This window comes from Microcebus murinus, chromosome 9 (assembly GCF_040939455.1).
Source record: "Microcebus murinus isolate Inina chromosome 9, M.murinus_Inina_mat1.0, whole genome shotgun sequence".
In the NCBI taxonomy this organism is placed as follows: Eukaryota; Metazoa; Chordata; class Mammalia; order Primates; family Cheirogaleidae; genus Microcebus; species Microcebus murinus.
Genome location: NC_134112.1, coordinates 23,680,228 through 23,707,195, shown reverse-complemented (window position 1 = coordinate 23,707,195; position 26,968 = coordinate 23,680,228). Strand labels below are relative to the sequence as shown.

The 26,968-nt window shown below is 42.1% G+C and overlaps 1 protein-coding gene across 2 annotated transcripts in view; it reads left to right on the top strand.

Moving 5' to 3' along the window:
- The window catches only part of CREB5 (cAMP responsive element binding protein 5), a 550,201-nt gene that overhangs the window by 423,842 nt on the left and 99,391 nt on the right, over window positions 1-26,968 (top strand). The gene's annotated exons all lie outside the window — the stretch shown is intronic.

The following is a 26,968-nucleotide window of genomic DNA, read 5'->3' as shown; positions in this document are numbered from 1 at the left end:
GACCCCCATGCTTCAGTCACCCATGTGGTGCAGAACAGTATTTGTAATGAATTTAATTCCTCCAAAAGATGGCATGATGTGTTGCTATAATTTTAACATAAACTCAAGTTTTTAAATGAGATTTAAGGCTACATTTGAAAACCCCCAAAGATCCTGAAAGGCAAAACTGTATGTGCTTGTTAGAAAGACATTTTTCCCAGACAATACTCCTCTTCATCAGCCAAATTCCAGGGTAGTAGCCTTAATATGGAGTATATATTTATGTACCTGGGGTGGTAGCATTATTGTAAAGCATGTATTTATGTATTTGGGGGCCTAACTTAATTGCAATAGGGAAAGACTGTAGCTGTGCCTATCTGTGGGGACAAATTACCCAGAGCTGAAACGAAACCAGTGGAGAAGGTTATTAGTCATTGTGCATAGTTTGGCGAGTGCCAAGTGTGTGCTTAAGACTCTTCAGGAATAAAGAAGGCATGATTTCTTTTTTTGGAGCATTACAATTTATGTCGACTTGGCTCCAAGTTGTTCACCCATAATCAGAATTGCCCTGCCTGTGACTGTCACAGAAAGGCCCAGAGCGTGAGCCTGGCTCTGCCCTTTCTGTGCCAGCTGCAATACCAGGTCGCACTCATGGTCTCAGTTCATCACAGTTACCCAGGATAATCCAGTGGGGTAAAAATCATTAATCCCACTGTTTGGTGACTATTTTGTTTTTTGGGAAGAGGGGTATATTTTGATTGTTGTTTTTTATTTGAAATTTTTATTCAGATAATTGTAAATCTATATGCATTTGTAAAAAATAATATGGAGAGATCCCACATACCCTTTACCCAGTTATCCCCAGTGGTGACATCTTGCAAAACTATAGTATGATATCATAACCAGGATATCGACATGAGTACAATCCATTGATCTTATTCAGCCTTCCTCAGTTGTACTTGTCCTCGGCTTGTGTGTGTGTTGTTTTTGTCAGTGTGAGAATTGAGGGTGAGACCTGCCAAAGTGCATACAAGATCTGGTGCCTTGAGTCTAGCTCACCATCACTGACAAACTTCCCACCACAGTCTTGAGTTGGTCAAGGAAGGGGCCTAATGCCTGTGGCTGTCTGTGAAAGTCACCAAGTACCCAGTCGGGCAATCCTGGTTGACACCGTCTGTGTTTTACATTTTCTTGGGGCCATGGCCTGCATGGTGGCTTTGCCTTCCACAAGGATCCCTGGGCCCATGCTTTGCATGGGAGCAGGTGAAGGAGAAGGCATGGCTTCGACAGCGCAGCCGGAGAAGCACAAATCCCGTCCCTCTGTCTGCCAGGCACAGAGCAGGGTAGTGCCGACAGACCATGCCCGAGTGTCACCATAAGTCAGTGCTGAACTTGCATTCTTCCTCTCCTCCCTGCCATCTTTCCTTTGGTGGACACATCTGTGGGATGAAGGAAGGCCATGACATCAGGGAGACTGGCATCTATTGATCAGAGAAGCAGTGTGGGGACTCCCGAAAAGAGTGTAGCCTTTGGGGTCAAAAAGGCCTGGGTTCAAGTCACGCTTCTACTTACCGGCTGTGTGACTTTGGTAAGCCGCTTCCCCTCTCTGTGCCATGGTTTCCGTCTTCTCTGTAAAATGAGGATAACCAGACCTACCTGAGCAGCTGTTGTAAGGGGCAGAGGCCGTACTCTGAGGCCCCTGGCATATAGTGAGGTGACAGGGAAGAAACCTTGGGCTGCTGTCATGGAGTGAGGATGCCAGCACAGGATTCTCCTGGCAGCGGTCACAGCTGCAGGTGCAGCCTCCCCGACTCCAACTGGGCTCCTCATTCCCAGCGTCACTCAGGCCTCTTCTTTCCCCAGCCTCTCCTCTGTTAACACTTTCTTCCTATCCCGGTCTGAGCTCTCATCAGGTACTAGAAAAGGAGAAGCAAAAGGACCGTTTTGATTAAAGTGACGTGAGGACTGCTATTGATTAAAACACCAAATTTCCCATGGCCTGGGTGGAGGGAAAGATACAAGACAGTAGGGTTTGGGAAAAGGACCCTTGAGTGCCCATTAGTGTTCAGCTGGAGCTTTGCGATTGAGGAAATGGAGTGAAGTGGGGGTGAGTGAGTTCAGTCACGGGAGCTGGAAGTTCCTGTGTGCAGTAGCGTACGTGTGTAACGCACATCCTTAGTTGGGAGGGGCTATCTTTTAAACTAGCTGCCTCTCTCTTGCGTACCTTTTCTGGTGATAAAAAGTGGTGTTTTGGAGACTGAAGAGAAAGGGACTTCCAAGGGGGCAAGCGGAAGAGTTAGGACGGCAGTTGGTGGAATTATATGACATCGGTGGGGCCCAAGAGGCACATGAAGGGTTCCATGTTGGGATCCCCAAATCTAAGCTGGAAAAGGACCCAAGGGTGTCTCAAGGTATGAGATAAAAGCCTTGTCTCGGGTTTTACTTAGTGGGTATTGGTCAGGAAGGCCAGGCCAACATTAAGAGGCAGAAATTAGTACAGACTTAGGATGAGCCCTGTCATGTGCCTGGTAGAAAATAAGGTGGGAAAATCTGGAACTGTACTTAAGAGAAGGAAAAGAAAAGCTGCGACATAAAGCGCTGGTTTCTCCATTCTGCTCCCTTTTTGTTTGGTGTTCATGGGATTCTGACCTTCAAAGGGGACTCCTTGTGCACTGGGCTACAGAAAGATGTGTGTCCAAGAACCTGAGCCCACATTCTCAGCACAGGGACATGGGGAGCAGCCCAAAGGGAGAAGGACAATGGGGGGCATTGATAAACGTGGCCAGGCCCGTAAACATTTTGTGGTCCAAGTTTCAGTTTGTGATTTTTAAACAACTTTGCTGACCTGATTATAATGTATGCTGTAAGACTGGGTGCTTTCAGAGGCAAGTATTTCTTGAGTTTTGGTTACAGTAAGAGCAGCTCCTTGATGACTTACACCCTTGAAAACTGAAATTGACTTGACTTAGCACTCCAAAGTCCACTGCGTAGTACACAAACACTTTAAAACAAGTCCATACATCTTTCTTTCCTGTACCTACGCTGGCAGGAGAGCTTATTTAATGATTGATGAGGCAACACTGCACCCAAGAAGAATTAATCAATAGTTATTATTATGGAGAGTGGGAAAGTAGTTACGCAAGAGCCAAGACCCATCCAGCTAGCACCTGATACCAAAAATTAAATCTTACCTTGTAATTTTTTTCTTTTCTATCAGAGTGATTGAAATAGAACTGGATATGTCCAAAAAAGTAAAGCCTAGAAAAAGCAATAATATGGCTTCAAATGAATACCAAGTTATCTATCAATGTATAGATTCAATCATTCATCTTAATGGGGAAACAAGGCCCAGAAACTGGATTGTATAAGCTAGGATGCCTACCAGAGAGTTACTGTGTTTTAGGAGCCCACGAACTTTCTATTTTTCGAATTGAAGATTTCGAATCGAAGTCATGTTAGGCTGGATCCATGCACTGACATAACAAAAAGGCCAGCTGGCCCCTCCTGCAGCCTTTTGGACCTGTCTGCCCACTTGGCTCTGCCCGTCTGCCCTCAATGGAGCCCATATCACTGCTCTAGGAAGGTCTGCAAAACAAGCTGTTTTGCAAGAGGGGGAGCCTAATTACTTGTAATCAATGTGGCCTGATCTGATTATGCCCTAAGCTAAGTTGCTTCATCTATGAGAATACATGAGAGTGTAATGCACTTTTAGCATAGTAAGTGTTCAGTAAATGTTAATTATTTAATAATGGAACTGGTTCATTTTTTGGGAAGTCTGAATATATTTGGGGCATCAATAATGTGAGGAATACTGTCATTTAGCAGTTCCTTCCAAGAAAGGTAAACTGAGTTACAGAATGCAGGTGAGACCATGAGCAGGTGGAGAAGTGAAGAGGGAATCATACCACTGGCTGTAACTTGACCATTTCCTCGCTGGTCAGAAAATGAGGTTTAAGACCTCACTTTGAATTACTGTAGTTTATTTCAGCGTCAAGAAAAGCCAGATCTTTTTTTCACTCCTTTTTAGTAAAGTAGTAGATTTTTTTTTAGATGGCATAAAGTAATTTTTCTTTTTCATCTGCCTCTTCTTGACCTTCTTATTTATCATAATACTTCCGTCGGCTCAGCAACACTTTGCAATAAAGGGCTGATCCCATTTAATTCCTCTGAAATTAATCATAATAACAGCAATTATAATAAACCCATTTAGTATAAATGTAGATGTAAATTGCTCTTGTGTTGCATTTTCCCTTTTAGTTTTGTTCTCAACAGCATCCACCCTGATATGGAGTATGCAGTGGCCTCTCTAGAGCCAGATTATTTTTCTGAATTCAGAGCTTGCCCTAGCTCAGTACATGGCTGCTTTTGCCATTTCCTTCCTCCAAGGGCAAAGAGGAAGCTCCAGTGTACAGGTCACAGGGACCGTCATTTGATCTGGATTTGCTCTCACCATCTGGAACTTCCTTAGCTGTAGAATAATAATCTTATCATTCTAAATGCATTGATAAGGTAGGAACCTTAGAGATCATTCAGCCCAACCCTCTCATCCTATAGATTCAGAAATCAAGGCCACCCGAAAATGTGAAGAGGGTTATTTCGTACCATAAAACCACTTGGTGGCAGAGCCTAGACCAAGCTCTAAGGCAGTGAGGACCACATTTCTGCCCTGCCAGGCCAGTGGGCTTCCTGGTGCCAGGAACTCCTTCTTTTTGCTCAAGCTAGTGCTTCTCAGTCCTCTTTTGAGTTCTGGCTCCTGGGGATAGTGGGGTGGAAAGGGTGAAAAGGGAGACTTAGAAGTGCAGGGGCACAGAGGAGCTGGGAATCATTCACGCCACTGGCTGTGCAAAAACTCCACCCTCTGGTCTGGAGGGCAGGGTTGGGAGGCAGACAGGATAGCTTGGTTTTTGCTTCCAGCCATAAGCCCCCTGGTGTCTAGTTAGCAGTGGAGCATGTTGTCCCTAGGACTAGAAGTCCTGGGCTGTAAATGCGCTGGGGTAGCCGTCCTGGAGTCAAGCCCTCTGCTTCCCACCGCTCTCTTCTTTCCTCCCTCTCCCCGCATGAGCTCTGGCTACCCCCAGAGCATGTCGGATGAGGACAGAGCTTGGAAGCCGCCCCAGAACCGGCACCCACCCACCTGCAGGATGTGACCTCCGGGCTCTGAAACACGCTGCTTCCTCCCTCTTGCTCCCCACCTAGGGAACGGTTTCAGACCACAGTTCCCAAACAGCCCCACTTTGCACTCTAATCCCAAAGAGACTCCCGCACTTTGTGACCACAGAAAACTTGTCACTTCATTACGATTCTGAAAAAAGAGAGCAAAGGGTAATTCATAGTTGTTTTAATGACTCTGCATCCTTCCCATGGAGGCAGCTTTCAGCTGTTAGGCACAAAGGACGCCGGCCTGCTCTGACATCTGACGGTGCCACGCAGCAGCATTTTTCATAATGCTGCATCACAAGATCCTTCACAGCCAGTTAGCCCAATTAATCTTCCCACAGTCATTACCCAGGTGCCCGACTATTCGGCTTGCTGGGAGTCTCCAAAGCTCTGTTGTGTAGAGATGAACTATTATGCCTCCCGACCCTGAAAGGATGTTTCTCACTAATTAATGATTGTTAAGTGCTTGGAAAATGCAATTTGGAACTATTCTGTGCTCATACGTCTGAATCTTCAACTGTGCAGTTGCACTGAATGCAAGTCAGAAATCACTGTTGTCGTTTTGTAAATCACAGGACAGTGAATATGACCATTTCTTTTCTCAACTAGTTATCTGTCCCCCTCCGTCCTGCCTCCACTTTTTCTTATCCATTTCTCCCAAGCCCTGTATGAAGCCGCCTTCGGTGGAACAGGCCAGTGTTTTGTAGGATTTCCTCCTGAAGGTGGCAACAGTCATGTTGGGTGTTTCCAGCTGTGTGATATTTAAAAAGGCAAATTGAACACTGCTATTGGCAGAACTGTCTGCAAACAAAACATGGTTTTCTGTACGGTAAAGTGGTTTTGAAGCTTTTTTGATATGAGCAATAGTGAAAAATGTATGTTATAGTCCAGCACACATATGTGTGTATATATACTATGTATATGTACACACATGTAGTTTTTATGAAACAACACTTAAATTTTACTGTGTATAAAATTTTGCCTATCTTATTTGTTAGCTATCTATTCATTTTTCTAAAATACTGAAGACATCCGATTAAACTCATTTCACTAATTTCTCACTAACTGGTCCCCTACTGCATTGCAGGCAGACGCTGTGGAAAGGCACTGGCGTAGAGGAAAGGTCGCTGGGATGTTTGTTGGACAGGGGTCAGGAGACCTGGGTTGTATTCCCAGCTCTGCCCCAGCTCCAAGATTCCTTCCCCCGACCTCTACTACCTCATATAAAATTAAGGTATTTGTTTTCAAACTGAGTGCACCTCCAGAGTACTTTCTTAAAAGTCCTCTAATGGAGAAGCCCAATATGGGAAATGTCTTCTTCCATAAGTCACCCCCACTCCCACCCAGAGGTCCTTGGAACAAAATCCGAATACTATTAGACTATGGGTTTCGTGAATCCCTTCTAGTTCTGGCATTCACTGATTATTTTATTTCCTAGCGATAGATTCATCTAACGAAATGCAACAGGATTTATTTCTTTTGGTTCTGCGCTGGGACTGTCAATGGGAAGCTCCAGAATCAACGGGAATTTTTGCTACGGGACCATAGTTCCTTTCTGCCCCAGCCTTATAGTTTGTTGGTAGGCCTTATGGGATTGGCTTCCTCTGGGAAAGAATAAGTTTGAAAGGTCTCTGGTAGATGTGTGAGCAGACAGATGCAAGGACCTTCGTTCGTGTCATTGTGTCTGCTGTTTTCATGCCTCCGAAATTCAGCGGGTTCTTGATGTTTAACACAGCTCAAATCATTTGGCTTACAGCTGGTAAAATACAATTTTCTGGTTCTCAGAAAGAAAGGCTTTTCAGACTTATAAAAAGAGAAGCTCATAAGACTTCTTGAACATCAAATGGCTCTTACAAAACACCATTTTGATGAGTTAAGTGTAAATGAATCAGAAACATACGGATTAAATTTCCCTTGAAAGACACATGGGTTTAAGAATTAAGGGGGGAAAGTGCTTGGCAAGATGGATTTCAGGTCTGTGCCAAACCTCAAAATGTTTGAAAAATGGTTTGAGACATTTTTACTGAACGCAAAATGCCACAGAGTTCCCCTGTCCCCAGACATAATAGTGAATCTTTTTGACAACAACTATATGACAAGAAAAAAGGCCTGTGGGGCTTAGCCACTTTCTCAGGTCTTTAATACTCCCTGCCCTTCAAAAAAAAACACACACACACACACACTTACATGGCTAAGAGAACTGTCTGATGGACAAACTAAAGTTTCAAGTCAGGCAATTACCAGAAAAGTGCCCCACGACTCAAAAATACACGGATCTCCCTACCCTATAATATCCAGAGTCAGTTATACCATTTTTCACTATTTTGTATTATTCATTGTAGAGTGGAATCATACACTCTAGGGATGTGCAGTATTTGATATATTTTATTCTTTGGTGTCTGGAGCAATGCATGGTTATTCTAGTTATTCGTCTGACATTATAATGCCAACCTCTTTGGAAAAGAAAAAAAGAATCTACTAAAAGCAAACAGACTGGAGGGAAATAGTCATTGCTTTGTTAAAACAGCCACAGTAGGGACATGCTGTATATTATGAAGGCTGGGCATGGATTGAGGTTTTCAAGTTGCTGGGACTGGTCCTCGAAATTCGAATTCTAACAGAATTCGTCTCTGTTTAATAAGCTCTATTATTACTCAGGAGCAACATAGTAAGGATCCGTGGACTAATTATCTTATGAACATTGTGCATCGTATGTATTAAATGCTCTCCAATTATTTTTTACTAGCTATTCCTGACAAAAGCAGGCTGACACTTTTATAGCCTCATTTTTCGTATGCAAAAGCGGTGGGTTTTGGGTGAGCTACACACAGTGAGTGAGGGAGAGAGCTGGGGTGAGACATTTGCTCTGGGCTGCTACCTTGTCTCGTACCGTCACACATTTTCATATTTAAGCCAGGATGGCCAAGGCTTGCTCTCCGGCTTTCTTTTCTTCCTCCCTTCCTCCCTCCTTTCCTCCTTCCCTTCCTTCCTCCTTTCCTTCCTCTCTTCCTTCCTCCCTTCCTCCCTTCCTTCCTTTCGCTATTTTCCTTTGAAAGAAAGGCTGCATTCAGTGACTGCCAATATTGGTTTAGAAACTAGGGGACAAAAATGTGAACTTTATCAAAAGATTTCAAGTCAACATAGAGTAAAAAAAAAACAAAAAACCCCTATCTTTAAATCTGTATGTTTTAACTCTATGTTGGAAGTCATGGGAAAATCTATTTATTATCTTGTTAGGGCAGAATTCTACACAGAACTCTGAGGTAGGAACTTGCTCTCCAGGAACCAAAATTAATTTTTGCAAAAGAAGTTCCTGGAAGAGAGAGTAAAAGTCACACTAAACTCAGAAAAGTACTTTCTATACTTCTGATGAAAATAATGTAAAACAGTGATCTTAAAATCTACCTCTCCCCACCCCATCTTATGCCTATCTGTATTTATTGAGCTCAAAATGAGAATAAATGAGAACTAGAAATACTGAAGAGAAAAATCAGTTTTACCAACTTTCCGTCTTGGAAAAGGCCTCAGAGTCAGAAAAGGTAGGGCCAAATTCTGATCCCATTTTTACTTTGTCCAGAGCAGATTAATGTAGAACAATAGGGCCAAGAAAAGCTCGTTTGATTCTGAAAAATACTGAGTCCTGTGCCCAAGAGCTTCCAGTGCTTCTTTCCCTCTTACCCCAAATATCTCTTTCCCTTTTATTTCATTGCTTCCTAATGCAAAAATAATCAAAGTCATGCAGGACAGCTTATTAAATAGTTCTCTTAATTTGTAGCTTAGCCATCTACCTGAAATACTGGAAAATCAGTTTAAAAAATCCTAAATATATGTAGTTCCCAATTTGCTATCTACAAGGGGATTGATCACCCTAATGGGATGCACATCAGATAGTCTATATGTCTAGAAAGGGTCGTTATCATCCAAAGAGATTGTGTGGCACTAGTTATTTAATATCGTTGATGACATACTTTAACAACCTGCCTTGCACCGACAGTTAACTCTGCTTGGAGCCCCTGCCACCAACGCGGCCCTCCCCGCACTCATACACTTGCACACACACAGGCGTGCATGTGTGTGCCCGCCACTCGGGGCTGACGTCTCATCTTTCCTGGAACAATTCATATGTCTGCTCTTCTAGGATCCCTTCCCTGGAACCTCCAGGGAACTAGATATCACTTTGTCAGGGGTGGGGCGGGGGGGGGGGAGCGTCTCCCATTACACCTTGTGCTGAGTTCTTTGCCTGTCTGTCTGTCTGTCTTAATGGATGATGAATTTCTTAAGGGCAGAAATGATCTTTTATTCACACTAGGTTCCCAGCATAGTTCCTGAAACATGGCAGAGGCTGAGTACGTGTTTGAAAAAGTAAACTTAAAAAAATATATATATATAATTGTAGTCTTGTTTCTATTGGATCGCATTTTTTATTAGAGCCACGGAAAAGTCAGGTGGGTCTAAAACTGTGCATCCACAGGCTGTCTGGGCTCTTAATCCTTGCAGAAAATGTGAGGAGTAAAACGCAGGGGAGTTTGTGCTCAGATGATGAGCTCTCCGCTTGCTTTCAACTTTCTCCCCTAACCTATGTTTATCTTGACGGTCTTATTTATATCTATTTCCTTTCGATGAAAATAGAAGCTCAAAAAAGCGTATTTGCCACAGGAGGGATGATACTTTTAACTCTGGCCTGAGTTTCACAGATATAGTTAAGATGTTGCCCTGCGTGTGGGCATCTAGCTAGATGCTCATTTTCTGAGTCATCTGACTCTTGAGTTTTCACTTTTTTTTAACAGTATAATTAAGATAGGTTCCCAGGGATTTAAAAACACACACACACACACACACACACACACACACAACAAAAAAACCAACCCACCAACCCGGTGAGTAAAGCAGACAGTCTATATGTTGAGGCCCATATAAGGAGATTTGTGGGCACCTGCCCAAATTGAGAGAAGCATTAAGAGCTATTCAAAACCTACCGAAATGTCAACACACTTTTGAAAAGGGTCCATTAGGGATGCAAATGTGCTGCTCTCTGATTATGATAAGCACTGGAAAGAAAACAGTGAAACCCATTAGGAGGTTTTAAGAACTGGGATTTGAAGAGTGGGGAAGACAAGCCTAGTTTCTGCTAGGGCTGGGTTTCATTCCCCTAGCACTTCTCTACCAATGACTCTGACGATTTAAATGCACCCCCCCCCCAAAAAAAAAACTTATTTTGGATAAAGCCAATTAACTCATTTGTAAATGGGCCAACTTTGAAATTCCATCTGTGTCAGATAAAATTCATTTTAATAAGATTCATTCTTTGAGTTGCAAATGATGACTTGCTTCTGCAAGGGATCTGATGTTAGAGATTCACTTTAGGCTTTTGATGTGTTTGAGTTTGTTCCTGCACCGGTTTTTCCGATGAAAAGTTGACTCTACTCTGGGAGGCCGAAGGGGGAGGATCGGTCAGGGTCAGGAGTTCGAAACCAGCCTGAAGAAGAGCGAGACCCCGTCTCTACTAAAATAGAAAGAAATTAATTGGCCAACTAAAAATATATATAGAAAAAATTAGCCGGGCATGGTGGTACATGCCTGTAGTCCCAGCTACTCGGGAGGCTGAGGCAGGAGGATCCCTTGAGCCCAGGAGTTTGAGGTTGCAGTGAGCTAGGCTGACGCCATAGCATTCTAGCCCAGGCAACAGATCAAGACTCTGTCTCAAAAAAAAAAAGTTGATTCTAATTTAAAATCTATAATTCTTACTACATACTTTTCTACAGATCAACTTACACTAGGGGTATATTTCTATTTAATAATCATCTAGGGCTCTTCTGTGGAAAACCATCTACTCAGAAAAACACTTCAAATTCTGGCTGCCTGAGCTGTTCACATGTGACATCAAATGATATTCATAGTAATGGATAAATTGGAGCATAATTTTTGTGTAATCGCTCTAAATATAAAAAAAACACAATTGATTTTTTTTTTTTCATTTTCCTTGATCTGGAAGGAATTGTATCAATTTCCAGGACGTCATAAAACAAAATATTTAAAGTATGTTTCAAATAATAAAAAAAAAAGAGAGAAATACTTAACTTAATAAAGATGTGGAATTCATTTATGAAGACAAACACTGGCTGAGGACCAATAGGCCAAAGAGTTTGCCAGAAGTTTGCTATAGACAGTCATTCTCGTGTGTTCACTCTCTGCCCCACCACTCTGAAGCCCACTCCATATTAAGCAAATGAATTCTCTCAGCCATACTGGACTTTGAAATCACTGATTTTGTTTACTTTGTTTTTGAGTAAAAAAACAGATCTTTTTTTCCCAGTTTTCTGCCTTATAAGGCAAGCAGTCACATGGCACTTATAACTGTAGCCTCTTTCTGCCTTATTTTACTTAAAGAGGTTTGCACAGTATATGGAGTTGGTGCTTGGGAACTTTACATAAAAGTTATGGTCTGTGATCCTTCTGGGGAGTTTCAACAATCGAAACCATTGGCAAAAATGGAAGACACTTAACTATCCTAAGAACCGTTGAATGTTTCAGCACTAACCCCAAACAGGAATCCTAAGCCCTGGAAAGAACATTTCCATTTGGCATTTTCACTTTTGCGCTTGTCAAGAGAAATAGCCTCAGGCTTCAGAAAGGCAGATCCATTACCAATAGCATGTAGGCAAACACTGGTGCTCACTTATGTTGGATCAATCCTCTTAACTTCTTGAAACCTTTCCAGCTATACTCTGGTGTTCCCTGTTCTCCTTCCCCATGCAAACGGAGAAACATACTCCAGAAAAAGTAAGCACATATTTCCCCAATGGTCAAAAGAAATGAGAATGACTTTACCTCTGGCAGTCAAAAGATGCATCACCCTTGCCTTCAGGGAGGTTTGAGTCTAATAGGAGAGATGGACACCAACCAACCAACCATACCATGTATATGGACACAGTATTAGAAATAGCATAAGTCAGGCACAGTGGAGCACGCCTGCAGTCCCAACTACTCAGGAGGCTGAGGCAGGAGGATGGCTTGAGCCTAGGAATTTGAGGTTTCAGTGACCTATGATCATACCATTGCACTCCAGCCTGGGCACCAGAGCAAGACCCTGTCTCCAAAAAAATAAAATAGAGGAAACCTAAAGTATGAATGAGAATTGTTCAACAAAAGAGCAGATGGCTAAGCATTCCAGGCAAAGGCCAAAGGATGTATCAAGGCGCCGAGGTAGGAAAGAGTATGGCACCTTCTAGGAAATGAATGGAAGCCAGAGTGGGTGGAACGTATTAATCCAGGTAGAAAATAGCACTATAGGCATCAAAGAGGTAGAACATTTAAAAGATGCTTAAAAAAAAAAAAATTCCTAAATGCTAAGGATAGCCATGGAAGAATGTTAAGCAGGAAAATCTCATGACCAGATCTTCGGTTCATGAAGATCATTCTGGCAGCAAGGCAGAGGTTGGCGTGGAGAAGAGCACAACTGGAGGCAGAAACTGTTAGAAGAAAACAAGTGAGAGAAGAAAGTGTTTTGGACTAGGATCTTGGTAGTGGGGATGGAGCCAAGTGGATAGATTCCAGGTCTATTTTGGGGGTGGAATGAATAGAACTTGTTGAATGATTAGAAGTACAAGATGAAGAATCTCAGAGTTAATGCCTGGCTTCTACTAATTCAGTTCTACCGAATATATTTGAGGAAATATAGGACACTTTCTAGGGAAAAGGGGAGCACTGTATTAATCAGGGTTTTCTAGGGAAATAAACCAATAGGAAACGTATACATACATGTTTTATTATAAGCAATTGGCTCACTAGATTGTGGAGGTTGAAAAGCCCCATGATCTGCTGGCTGGAGACCCAGGTGGTATAAATTCCAGAGTCTGAAGGCCTGAGATCCAAGAGCACCAATGATGTTAGTCCTAGACCAAAGGCAGGAGAAAACCTATGTCCCAGCTCAAGTAATCAGGAAGAGGGAGAGAATTCAACCTTCCTCCACCTTTGTGTGCTATTCGGGCCCTCAGTGGGTTAGATTATGCCCGCCCACTCTGCAGAAGGCCAGCTTCTTTACTCAGTCTACAAGCCAAATGCAAATCTCTTCCAGAAACATCTTCTCAGAAATAATGTTTAACCACATATCTGGGCAACCCATCACCCAGTCAAGTTGACATAAAACTAACCATCGTAGGCACCATGGGCCTACTCGTCCACAGGCACTTAAGGAATGTTATCTCAGCTATTCAGCAGGTAGAGTCAGGTAGCATCCACTAGTAAGTAGTAAAAATGTTTTTCCTGGCAGCTCACAGACTTCGGAGGATTTTTATCATTCTTAAAATGCCCAGTTTAGACCAGGTCCCAGTTAGTCTGATGGAACCACACTGAAAAGACAGAAGGGCTTATTTGGAGACCCGCCCTACCTCTCTAAAAGATGTTATTCTGCTTAATAATAAATGACTCACTCTAGTGCACAAAAGAGTGAAAGCTTTATTTCACGTTCATTTAAAAGATTATTGTTTGCATGTGAGAAAAAACTAACTCCACTCCTACCCCTCAGGATTCCAAGATCCTGCCTTCATTTGCTAAATGTTACTTGCTCTCAGGGACCACTGGAGCTTTTCTTTTGCTCAAGCAGAGGAATACACCAGAGAGGCCAGCGAGGAATCACTCATCTGCTTGTGTCTGACTTTGAGGAAATTCTGCTCATAACTGATGAGTTGCTTTCCTGAAATAAATAGTTCTAGAGTTCTCTATAAGTCTGGCTACCCACTCTTTTTTTTTTTTTTTTTCATTTCAGCATATTATGGGGGTACAAATTTTAAGGTTGTGTATAATGCCCTTGCCCCTCCTCCCCCCACAAGTCTGAGCTTCAAGTGTGACCATCCCCCAGTCGGTGCACATCTCACTCGTTATGTATATATATGCCCGTCCCCTCCTCCCCTCTCCCACCTGCCCAATACCCGATAAATGTAATTCCTATGTGTCTACTTAGGTGCTGGCTATCCACTCTTACTCATATCAACTCATCTAACTTTAGGGTTGAAAAGGCCCTTGTAGATGGTTGGTTTAGCCACTTCATGTTTACACCTGAAGAATTAGAAATTCAGAGACATTGAGGACACAGCCCCATGAGGGGCTGAGGCAGTCAGCACTCTTGTTGGAGTCTTCATGTGCAAAGCCATTCCCTGAAGGGCTCAGCTACTACACTTTATCATTTTATGATCTTCAGGTTGGCACATCCTGAGGACAACTCAGCCTTTTTATTCAGGCAAACGACTGTTTTTCAGGGTTCTGAGGAGAAACCAAGCCATCATCACAGAGCCGTGAAGGGATCTCTTCGGGAACAGTTTCGTCCTGTGAACAAGCATAATGGGCATGTTCTTTAAATGTACTGCCAGTCACTTTCCATTCCTATTTATATTAGGGACTTATTGTCTATAGCGAACATTGACATTTACTGTGCCCATAACCCTACCACAAATTAAAATCAGACCCCTCGTCCTTCTGGGGAATATGTTTATTAAGCTGTAGGATGACATCTGAAATGATACCAAATTACATTTTAAACTTGAAACCCCAAATACCACATTTGTTTGTGAGTAGGAATAGGACCGTCTGGGGAATAATTTGAGAAACTGAGCAAGTCACTCTCCTTTGCAAAATGCAAGGCCACCAGGGAAGGGAAGAGTACGTTAGAAGAAACACTTTATATATAAACCCCTGTGTGGCTTTTAACTAATCATTTAAACCTAAACAAAGTTTTCTTCAGAATGAACTTACAAGACAAATAAGCCCTTGAAAGCTTCGTTTTAAAGAACAGACACAGACTTTTCAATTGTGCTTATAAATACCCAGAGAAGAGGGTTGAGAGAAACATCAGAATAAAACAAGCCTATAAAAATGTAAACCTGGGTTCTAAGCTTTGACCCCGTGAATACAGGCAAAAATGTGTTTAGGACCAAAAATCTTAATATCGCGGTGGCCTTTCAGCATGTGGATGTCTGTGGGTGTTTGTGGGGTCGGCACTACGCATGCACGTAGCACAGCCACAATCTCAATCTCAGAACCTAATGATGGAACCAGTTTTGTCCACAGGGAAGCCACAGTCGGTGGCTTCTTTGCTTGTGTGTCCAGTCCCTGAGTAGCTTGGAACAGAGCAAAGCTTGGTTGAAAAGCCCTTTGAGATCCTTGGATGCGAAGTACAAAGTAAATGCCAAGTATCATTATTATGAACTTTATTGCTACTATTTTACTAAGTGTTTCAGATTAATATCAATTCAGCTTCATGGTAAGTGCTCTTGCAAAGTGGGAGAACTTGAAAGGTAGCTCAGGGAAAGTTGCGTAAGAGAGGGTGCAGAGTTTCCTAGAAACTCTACCCTTCCCCAGATACCCCTCACTCAAGGCTATGATAAGGTGACTGCCCCTAGAAATCAGGATAGTGTTTCAAGCTATCACACTCCTTAAAACGGTGCCTGTCATGGATGTGTCATAGGATTACAGCTGCCAGGAAATGAAAGGCAGTGTATTATGAGGCAACCTCAGTAAGTCATTCAACAAACCTCAATGGGGCTCCTATTACGTGCCGAGCTCAGTGCTCTCAAATACTTTCCTCCCGGTCTAGCGGGGAGAGTGATACATGCTGTGATACACATAGCAGGGACCGGACAGGCCTGGAGAAATCAGAGCAGACTTCCCTGGGATACTGGATACAGCAGGATTCACAGTAATGGGACAGTCACCCAGATCCCTTGGAGAGCCTGGGTATTTTGGGGTCTTTTCCCCCGACACTTCCCCGAACAACACGAGATGTTCACGTCTAACTCCAATCCTGTGTGCTGCTGATTCATTGTTATCGTTCTGCTCCGGTTGGGATTGAAAGTAACTCGTGACCATCCTCAGCAGATAGTAATTTGGAACCTCGAAGATTATTATCATCTTCTCCCAGTCTTCTCTGTTGTGTTTTCCAAGGGCTAAAGAGTCCTTATTCCCTTCACTTTCCCCCTTAATTCTCCCCTCTGGCCCCTTCCCCCCAAATTTAGAACAATATAGCTTTACTTTTTATTTTATTTTATTTTATTTTATTTTTTGAGACAGACTCCCACTCTGTTGCCCAGGCTAGAGTGTCGTGGCGTCAGCCTAGCTCACAGCAACCTCAAACTCCTGGGCTCAAGTGATCCTCCTGCTTCAGCCTCCTGAGTAGCTGGGACTACAGGCATGTGACACCACACCCGGCTAGTTTTTTCTATGTATATTCTTAGTTGGCCAATTAATTTCTCTCTATTTTTAGTAGAGACGGGGTCTCGCTCTTGCTCAGGCTGGTCTTGAACTCCTGAGCTCTAACAACCCACCCGCCTTGGCCTCCCAGAGTGCTAGGATTACAGGCGTGAGCCACCGCGCCTGGCCTTACTTTGTATTTTTAAATGTTACTAGTCATAATTTTATTTTCTACACCAGATTAATCACCTGTCATCTTCCAAGGACCAAGCACACTCAGAATATTCTCCCAAGGCGTTCTCACCCCATACCTGCGATGTGGGTGTTAGGGCCAGGTTGTTGTCACCAGTGAAAAACACAGAGAAGTTAAAGGACTCGCACAGATGACACACTCTTGGCTGCGGCAGAGCCGGAGGCCGCCCAGAGCCTGCGCCTTGTCAGCCACACAAGGCTGCTTTATTCGATTTCCTGGTTAATGATGGAAGTCACTATTATCTCTATCATTCCTGTCAGCCACTCTGACGGGAATAAGTGAAAATAATAGACCTAATTTAGGACTCTGAGAGGTCCGCCAGTCCCTCCTCCTCCCCCTCCTCCCATTCTTCCTCCTCCTCCTCCCTAGAAATCAGAATCTATTTTTTAAGAGTCTAATAAGAGGAAATTCCAAAACCTCAGTTAGCTATTTAGTTGTTTTACACAATTTGTTCTTGGGAGATGTTCGTGTCTAACTCCAATCCCGTGTGCTGCTGATTTATTGTTATCGTTCTGCTCCGGTTGGGTTTGAAAGTAACTAGTGACCATCCTCAGCATATAGTAATTTGGAACCTCAAAGATTATTATCATCTTCTCCTGGCCTTCTCTGTTGTGTTTTCCAAGGGCTAAAGAGTCCTTATTCCCTTCACTTTCCCCCTTAATTCTCCCCTCTGGCCTTTTAGTATTTTCCTGTGTTTCTCTGGAACCTTCTGGAAGTTCTCCATACCTTCCTGTCCCCTCTCCTCCCTACGACATTCAGCCCTGGCCTGACAAGGATCCCTTCCACTCATCCTATGGTTTTGGCTATTTGATTACAGGGGTGAATCACTTCTCAGCCTTTTGGCAAAGGTGAAGTGATTACAGCAGGGGCTGAGATAGAGTTTGTCGTTCTCGCTGAGGATGTAACCGAGTGAGGAGTCTGCTAAGCCTTGCAGGGCAATGCCTTTTTCCTTGTCTGTGTTTCTTTGGAGAACAAGTGATCTCTCAACACTGCTGTTACTTTATCGTTAAGAACAGAACTCCAGAAATCAGGATTTTAGCTGCCTGAGGTTGCATAGTTCCCTGCCTGTAGTCACAGCCGCTGAAAGCCACTCCCTCTGGACCACTGACACATCCCTCCCCTGCCAGTGTATCTGTGGAGCCAATAAATTCTAGCGCCGCCTTTTAAAGAGCTGAAATAATCCCAGCAAGTGGCTGGGTGGAGGAGCTCATAAATTTGGTCTCCCAGGAGAGATATTTGAAAATTGCCCAAGAGACCCTGCCTCTAGATTCAAGAAGAGGTGAGATAAAAGCATTAGTGAGGGCAATAGCATGAGGAGCCTTGCAAAAGGCACAGATTGAGCAAGGGCCGCCTGGGTGATCCAGTAGTTTTTTTTTTTTTTTTTTCAAGAGTTCTGTTTTCCCTGAAGTCTCTTTGCCGCTGGAGCTATCATGGTTCAGCTGCAAGATTCAGTTGTCTTTTAGGAATGTAGGTATGAGAGGATGGTGCTAGGTGTGATTCCACCACAAATGATTCCTTAAAACGTGATAACTGACAAGCCGAATGAAAGGCCGGGAGAAACCCAAACAGAATTGCTGACTTAGAGCTTGGGGTGGGGGTGGGGCTCAGGGAGCTCTCTGCCTCTGCAGAATATACCCAGGCAAAGGCCTTAGTGAATGTTTTCATGAATTATTCATTTATGGTGAATGAATGCAAGCAGCAGTCGCATGTAAATGACAAGGCTGGTAATCAGAGGGCTACTTATTTGTCCTTGTGAGGCAGGAGGAAGCTTATTAACAACTCACAACAGGAAGAAATTTTACTTAGGGATATGTCTCTATAATAGCATTTTTTTCCCCAGCCTGTCAGATGTACAGCATTTATTTGAACTGCATTCAAAATCATCTTTTCTTTTATCTTTTGATCTGCATTTACTTGCCTTTTCTAAATGTAACTTTATGAATAATTGATGTAACTGAGAAGTTATTGGCTGATTGAAAGGCCATCTCTTCATGTCTGATGTCTGTAAGTATGACCCATGGCTAAAGCCAAACTGTTCAAGCATGTAGGGTCTTTTATAAAAGATCTTTATAAAGAGCCTTTAGCTCCTTACGAGGAAAAAAAAATATCAGATTTTGAAAACAGATTTCTTTTTCTTCTGACAGTACTACATCAGAAACCAATTCAACTATGTTTCTTATTAACAAATGAATCAGGCCGACTGCATGACTAATTCAAATTAATGATGCAGAAATCAGTCATTAAAGAAGCCAAAAAAATTAAGGGTTGATTTAATGGTCTTAACAGAATGATCATAAATTCGGATCTCCCCTCCCATTACTGCTCTCTCTGTTTAAAACACTTGAAAGCACTAGTAAACATCCCCTCCACCTAAATAGATGCAGCATATATGCTATAAAACCAAGCAAAGGCTCCAGCAGGATGCAGATCTGTTAGCTGTATTACGTTTTATTACTGCCATTGGCTTTCTCAAAGCCAGGCTTTCATTTAAAGAAAAAGAAGTTATCATTTCCAATACATCAGACACTATATCTAATAAAATAAAGGCATCAGTAGTACAAAATTGATAAAAAGGAGGCCCGAATTTACCTTGTGTGGTACATTCAATTTCCAACACCCCTGGTGATAATGATTCCAAAAGTGCCCTTGTCAATATCAATACATCTATGCAAGGCAGAAATGAGATGTTTAGTTGACCATGGTGTGGGTGTAACTGCTATCTCCTAGGGCAGAGCTCTGAGCATTATTACAAAGTACAACCTTATTGCAGGGCAGACATCCAATTTTTAAAACATTATATAGATTGGAGACAGATGAGTGTTCCTGAATTATTCTTGGCCTTTTCCTATGAAGTGCCTGAAATATCATTTCAAATGGAAATTAATTTAATTGATGCAGAAACAAATGGGTCTAGAACTTATCTGAAAGCTTGAGTTTAATTTAAGGAGCACTGATAAAAAGTACACATTACCTTGGGGGTAACCATTTATGCCTTTAGAGAACAGAAATGAGTTGTGTTAGGCTGTTAATGTAAATTGGAGTTTCACTTATGGCTTGTAAATCAATTAATTTCTTCTCATTAGTTAATGAAGATAATCTACTAAACAGGATTCTTGGAATGTCCATCGTTGGTAGATGAGATCCTTGATATCTATGTTTTCATTAATTCAAGAAATATTTAGTAAGCACCTATTAAGTACCATGTACTCTCTAAAATTTCAGAATTATCTGCTACAGTAAAGGCAGTACAAGGCAGACACAATATCTGCCTTATGAAGTTTATTGTCTAGTGGAAAGGAGAGACATTTGAAAATATTACTCAAAACTCATTGATGAATTACCAGACTCTGTGGCGAGCACCTATATTCCTAGCTACTCTGAAGGCTGAGATGGGAGCATGGCTCAGAAGTTCAAGGCCAATCTGGACAACATAGTGAGACCTCATCTCTAAAAAAACCAAATCACTAATGAATTACAATCAAGAAGCTGATATGGTAAACTCCAAGAGATTATAGAACACATTTATTTTGTTTATCATTCTATCTTCACCAATCAAAAATTTATAAATGAATTATCAATATTAAACAATCTAACTGGCCAGGCCAGTTTTCCCTTCTAAAATGAGAGTGGAGGGAGCCTGACACATATTAGGTGTCTAATTGATTGATTCATTCATGCATTCATTGAATAACTAGTGATAAATGTTACTAGGAAAAAGTGTAGGGTACACTCAAAGCCCTCTACAAAAAGCCCCAATCGGCCAGGCATGGTGGGTGATGTCTGTAATCCTAGCACTCTGGGAGGCTGAGGCGGGAGGATTGTTCAAGGTCAGGAGTTTGAAACCAGCTTGAGCAAGAGCAAGACCCCATCTCTACTAAAAATAGAAAGAAATTAATGGGCCAACTAAAAATATATAGAAAAAAAAATTAGCCAGGCATGGTGGCATATGCCTGTAGTCCCAGCTACTCTGGAGGCTGAGCCAGGAGGATCACTTGACCCCAGGAGTTTGAGGTTGCTGTGAGCTGGGCTGACACCACCACGGCACTCTAGCCTGGGCAACAGAGTGAGACTCTGTCTCAGGAAAAAAAAAAAAAAAAAAAAGCCCCAATCTAGCGTGGTTGCCCAGAAAAGGCGGTGAGGGTTACTTTTGTCAAGGCTCAGTGGCAGGAAGGAAGATGATGCTTCTTGAAGGTGGAGGAAAGTCACTGTGGCAGGGACATTGAGCCATGAGCAGTCAGAGGCAGCCAGAGGCCAGATGGTGCGGGGCTGTGGAGCTCTGTCCTGCTCTGTCAAGGGGAGATGGCCTTACAGGTGTCCCTGATGGGCAGTAGCACTTGCTATCGGCACTAGCTTTTTAGAACAGAATGAGGGCTAGGGAGGAGGCAGAGGGATGGATACGAAGGCAAAATTCTCTTTCCGGATGCCCAAAGAAAAGCAGGTGGGGAACAATTCTTACAGGGAAATCCTGCCATCCCTTGAGCCTAAGAAAGCTTTGAAAGGGAGAATGCACGTTTTAATTAAATCTGCTGGTATTTTCGCACCTTTTCTAGGGCTAAATATTTCTACTTCTTTGTCTCATTTGTTAAAAAGGGGAAATATTGTATTTGGCCACCTATCTTTAGGAGGTTGGCAGTAAGACTTCATGCAGAGCATGAGCTCATTCACAAAAAACGACACAGGTAATGTGATGTCTTTAAATATGGGCCAGGGGCTTCCCTATTTTCCCAATCATTGCTTCTGTTGGATTTCTGTCATTGTTTTCAGGGAGAGCAAGACACTGAGGAACTGATTTCTGGGGAACTAGTTTGGTTCCATTTTGAGGAAATATTTTCCAGGGGGTTTCCTGAGAAATAATTTTGAAATTCTGTAAAGTTGTGGGTGAGAGTAGTCCATATGCCTCTGTAGAAGGGTTTGGGAGTCTCAAGCTTATGGATTTTTAAAGAAATTTCTTACATATGCAGGAAGTGATTGACGTTTTATATTTGTTAGATTTTGGTTCTTTAATTAAAACCAAAGCTTGGTGTTTAAGAGCAAGTCACAATTTCTTGACTGTAGTATGGTGATTAATCTGTTGTTTGATCACCATTTCAGAATAGTAATAATAACAAAGACCATAACAACTAAGTTTTCTTAGCATATTCAACTTATTTAATGCAGCCATTTTACAATTGAGGAGGCCAGGCGTGGTGGCTCATGCCTGTAATCCTAGCACTCTGGGAGGCTGAGGCAGGTGGATCGCTCAAGGTCAGGAGTTCGAAACCAGCCTGAGCAAGAGCGAGACCCCATCTCTACTAAAAATAGAAAGAAATTAATTGGTCAACTAATATATATATATATATTATATATACATGTATATACATATATAATATATATATAAAGAAAATAAAAAATACAATTGAGGAAACTGAGGCACAGAGAGGCCAAGTAACTTGCCCAAGGTCACACAGCTAGGAAGTGGCAGAACTCAGACTCCAACCTAGGCAGTCAGCTCCTGAGCCCATGTTCTTCATTGTCCTATTGTGCAACGTAACTATTACCCGTGGAAGAAACTGAGTGTATTGTCTTTCCATTTCACATTCTACTTGATTACCCTGACAATTTGCTTTCTTTACAAAAATAGAAATTGTAAAATTTCACATCAGAGAAGAATGAGTAAATAAGCATTTTGCATTAGAAACTGCTTTCTCTTAAGATTTAAGAGTTTATATTTCCCTCTTTAGCATTTCAGTCTCCTCCTCCCAGACAAAAACTAGTTTGCCAAGATAGAGTACAAACACTTCATTTGAGAAGGTCCAAAGGCAATGCACATTTCTTTTCATAAACAAATACAAGCACAGTGAGCAATGCTCTTTTTCTGATCTGTGTGAAAATACGTTGCATTTAAGTGAGAAAGAAGTGTGGGCCCCACGGAATGTAAAGCCTTTTTTAATCAACTTCTCTTACTTTTTAGGAACACCTTATATTTGTGGTTTAGTCGTGTTTCACTTATAGTCTTGATGTTAAGAACTAAGTGTTAGACTGGCTCGATTTCATCGAACATCGACACTGACCACCCGCTGTGTGCCAGGTGCTGGGTTGAGTACTGTGGCTGCTTCAGAGTGCCTGTGAATGACACCCTTATCATGATGGAATTTGTAGTCTCTTTAGATTGAGAACATCTCTTTTTTGACTCCTAGAATCTGAATTTTAGAGCTTCCAGGGCTTTCGAGATAGCCTGTAGTCCGATCTGTTCATTAAGACAGAGGATGCAAAGGAGAGCCCAAAAGTTAAGAAGGTCTTTTTCCCCCAGAGCCAGCAACTCTAATAACAATGGCATCTGGATCTCCTGCTCTCTGAAGCTTTTTGGTGTTTTTAATCCTGTTCCCTATCAAGTCCTTATGTTGGTATTTTTTATCTTCTCCAGATTTCTTCAATGTTTATGGTCTGCTTTAAATGCTAACATTGATCTTCTAATTTTTTTTTTCTTTTTTTTCCTTTGGCAAATGAACCCTCTATACAAACTCAGATCTTCCAATTTTCTAACCTAAGTTTTTCATCCTTGGCCTGATCGCATACGTGGCAGTTCTGCCTGTCCTGAGAGGTTTAATGGGTGACCCTGGGACACCACAGATCTTCTGAGGACCTGGGGGAGGAGACCAGTGTGCAGAGACCCCCCCCTTCAACCTTCCAAACCTAAGCACTGGCCAGAAGATAGGTTTGCCCAAGAGCAAGGAAGACCTGTAGACACAGTGCAGGCTTTTCAGACACCCCTAGACTGGAAAACATCCTTTGGGGGGGAAAAATGAGGACATGAAATCGCTTGCTGTGGTACCTATCATTCTGTGAAGGACAGTGAAAACAGTCCGTCATCCTTGACATTTTAATTGAAAGAAAAGCTTACATAGATTTCAACCATAAGCAGTATGTTTATACAAGTGTATAAAGAGGAATAATCTGTCAAGTTGGAAAACTCTTAATGCTGCAGGACTCAGTGTAGTAATTGAACAATCCAACATGAGCTCACACATCTTACCTTGTTCCATGCCTCAATAATTTTTAGTAGAAATACTTTACCTAGAGGCATATGGTTATTAAAAAGGAGGCTTGGCTTGCTCAAAGTCTGGAATTATTAGCTCATGGCAACAAGCCTGCACTGCAGAAAGACTGTTGGGTCTTTGTTTTCACAACTTTACTGCAATTTGCCATCTCGTTTTCAGAGTCTAACTGATGTGTTGTTTGGGAAATTTTGTTTTGTTTCCTTTTGAAGGAAGAAAACGTAATTTCACGTGGATGAGTGAATTCTCGTGTTAGCAGTATTACAGTAATTTACTACTGCATAGAAAGTCCAGGGAACAGTGTGACTATCAAAGGAAATGAACTGTGAATTTATTTTAGCATGCAAAAAAAATCAATAATATCATAGTTATGGGAGCCCTCAAGGTGGGATGGGGGAAGTCCCAATTTGGAAGTTGAGTGTAAGCCCTGTTCCCTGTCATGACCCATGTGACCTTAGGCAAATTTAAATGTTTCTCAATTCAGCATACTCCTGAGTAAAATGGAAATAATAGGACCTTCCTACCACATTGCATTGTCACATGAAATTAGGGACGTGAATATACTTTGAATGTATTAAGTAATAAAAATTCTTATTTCAATATACACAAAAGGAATTAGACAATGCAATGATTCCAATACCACTCTTGCTTCAATGATACGAATATTCTGGACAAATGATTTTTTCTTATGCCTCACTATGTCGATAATCACCTCAGTCTAGTCCTTTATATACCTAATATGGGTAGATATAATGATTTTACTTTTTACAGTTTTTGTAGTTTTAATAATTAAAAAACTCCATCAGTTTGGTAGGTGGAGTTTGGGGAAATAATTTGCAGAATCTGTGTAAAACAATAACCTCAAGATTATTCAGAATCCAAACATATATATATATATATATATATCTCAAAGGATCATTTTTCCCTCCAAGTATACATTGCTAATTAGTCTGATTGGTATCATTAGGAAATTATTGTTATAATCCCAGGGGAATTCAGTACCCTAAAAGCTCTCTTAGTGAGGGAATATTTGGCATTTTAAACTCTGGTAGATCTATGCAAGGTATAGAAATACTTAGCCAGTAAGAACATTGAATTACATGAAACATACCATTCCCAAACTATTCTATACCACTGGGAGTTTTCTGTAGTTCTGGGACGAATGAAAATTTGTATTTTTGCATCTCCATTCGCATCACCATTAAGTTGTTTAATTGATTTTTTTTTTTTAAAAAAAAGAACACCTCAATAAAAATCAGTGTTTTTGATAACACTAATTTTTTGAGTGTTAAAACACTCAAAAACTCACTCAACTGAGTGTTAAAACACTCAGTTTCTGAGTAATCTGATAACTAAGATTATTTTTAATATGTCAGGTTGGATACAGAATATGAATGATGCCATGACATATTGTCCTTTGTCCGTGAGTATGATACTGCTAACCAACATAGTAAAAATAAATGTTTCTAGTTGTCTTTTCCATAATAGGTTTTGCTTGTCCCTAACTGTCTATACTCAAAGCATTCCCTCTGGTTGACTAGGGAAACAGGATAGGATAAAAAGCTGTATGTATGTATGTATGTATGTAGATCTATTGAGATTAGATGATTATCTATATGTTGGGGTGCTCTCAATGAATGTTCCTCAGTATGAAACTAGGGAGTTCTAATTATTCATCTTAGATTTGGAGCAACTGACTATTATTAAACTCTATATGCTTTGATATACAACTATTTTCTTTTCAATAAAGTTCCTAAACAGGACATCAAGACTAGAGGTCACAAGCCAGCCTTGTCTGCTGGCTGACCACATCCTATACCTGTCCGACCCACCTCTGAAGGACACTTTAAGACCCGGTGAAGTCACAACGCGCCATAGTCTTTCAGAGCAATTGAAACCAGCAGTCTCCTAGAACTGTAAAAGCTAAAGGGCTTTCCAAGACCCCGGTCAATCCATACTCCTCCTGAGGTCCCAAGGGCATGTGCCAAGGAATACCCGGAGTACCCCACTTGCTTATCTGAAAACACCCATTTCATTGTCGTAAGCGACTTATATCAGCCTATCTATGTATCGTTACTAGAACTGAGTGCCACTTGTGTGCGTCCGCATCACCTATGCAGAAAGGGTTTCTACTCTTTTGTATTTCCATGTGTACGCCTTCCCAAGCCGATCATAACTCTTCACTGGTTTTATAACTAATCCTATGAGCTGTGACTGTGGGGTTAGCTCTATTTCTCCAGAAGAGCTCAGGGGCAAAGAGAGTGGAAAACTTCATCATCTTCTTGGGAATTCTAACAGCCATGCAAAGCAAGAACGTGGCATTCTTCCTCCACGTCAGTCCCCGACTTCTCCATAGAAGCCAAAGGGACTCCAGAGAAGTGGCTCCTTCTGCTACTCTGATGGTGGTGTAGACAGGGAGGGGTGTCCTTCCTGGAGCGAGGGAAGGCGTGGGCCCTCCCAGAGCATCCCTGCCTGCAGCCTCCGCCCAGCACTGAGCACGAGGAAGTCACACTCGTGCACACTCTCCCTCTCTCTCTTTTGAGAAAAACGCGTTAATTCTGCAAGCACTAGTTCCTAGTATGACACGCAGGCTAAGTTTGCTGTAACATGGAAGACTCATAGGTCCTGAGAGGTTTTTGTTTGTTTGTTCTGTTTTATTTGTTTGTTGTTAAGCCCTGAATTTAAGGGTTTGACATTTATACAGCTCCCCAGAGCAAAAGCATCAGGAGACTGAGAATTTAGCTGGGGAGGTCACTTGTTTGCCATTTTTAATAAACACAAATAATTCCCTTCTTCCCTCAGCCCCACATTCCCTGGCTCATTAAATCAATTTAAGGCCCTTAAAAAAAATTTTTTTTTCCTGGCAAATTGAAGCAAAAGCTCAAACTCGGTACGGTACTCCCCCGAGGAGCGCTTACCCAAGTCCTACAGGTCAGGCCCAAATCAGTTTCTGTCAAACAGCCTAACACCTCGAGTTATTATGAAACGAGCGGTTGGTAATGGGAGGCCGTGCTCTGGACGTGCCCTGAGACAGGCCAGCTGTGCCGCCTCCCTGAGATCCGGTTGCTTTTGGTTTGTGTCCTGACTTTGGTTTTTTTCCACTCACGGTGGAGAACTACGAAAAAAAAAAAATCAAAACAGATTTCTGTTGGGAATTCATGAATGAAGTTTGCTCTGCAAATCCAGAGAACGAAAGTGTACCCAAAAGCAAAGCCAGGCGGGCTTCCAGGAAGAGGTGTTGGAGAGTGTGGCTGAAATAAACGTGCACATCTCCGAGGCTCTAAGGCACTCCAGGTGGCTGAGATTTCCCAGTCAATACAGGATTTCACCATGAAGTCCCTTTCCTAAGATGTGGGGCTTATAG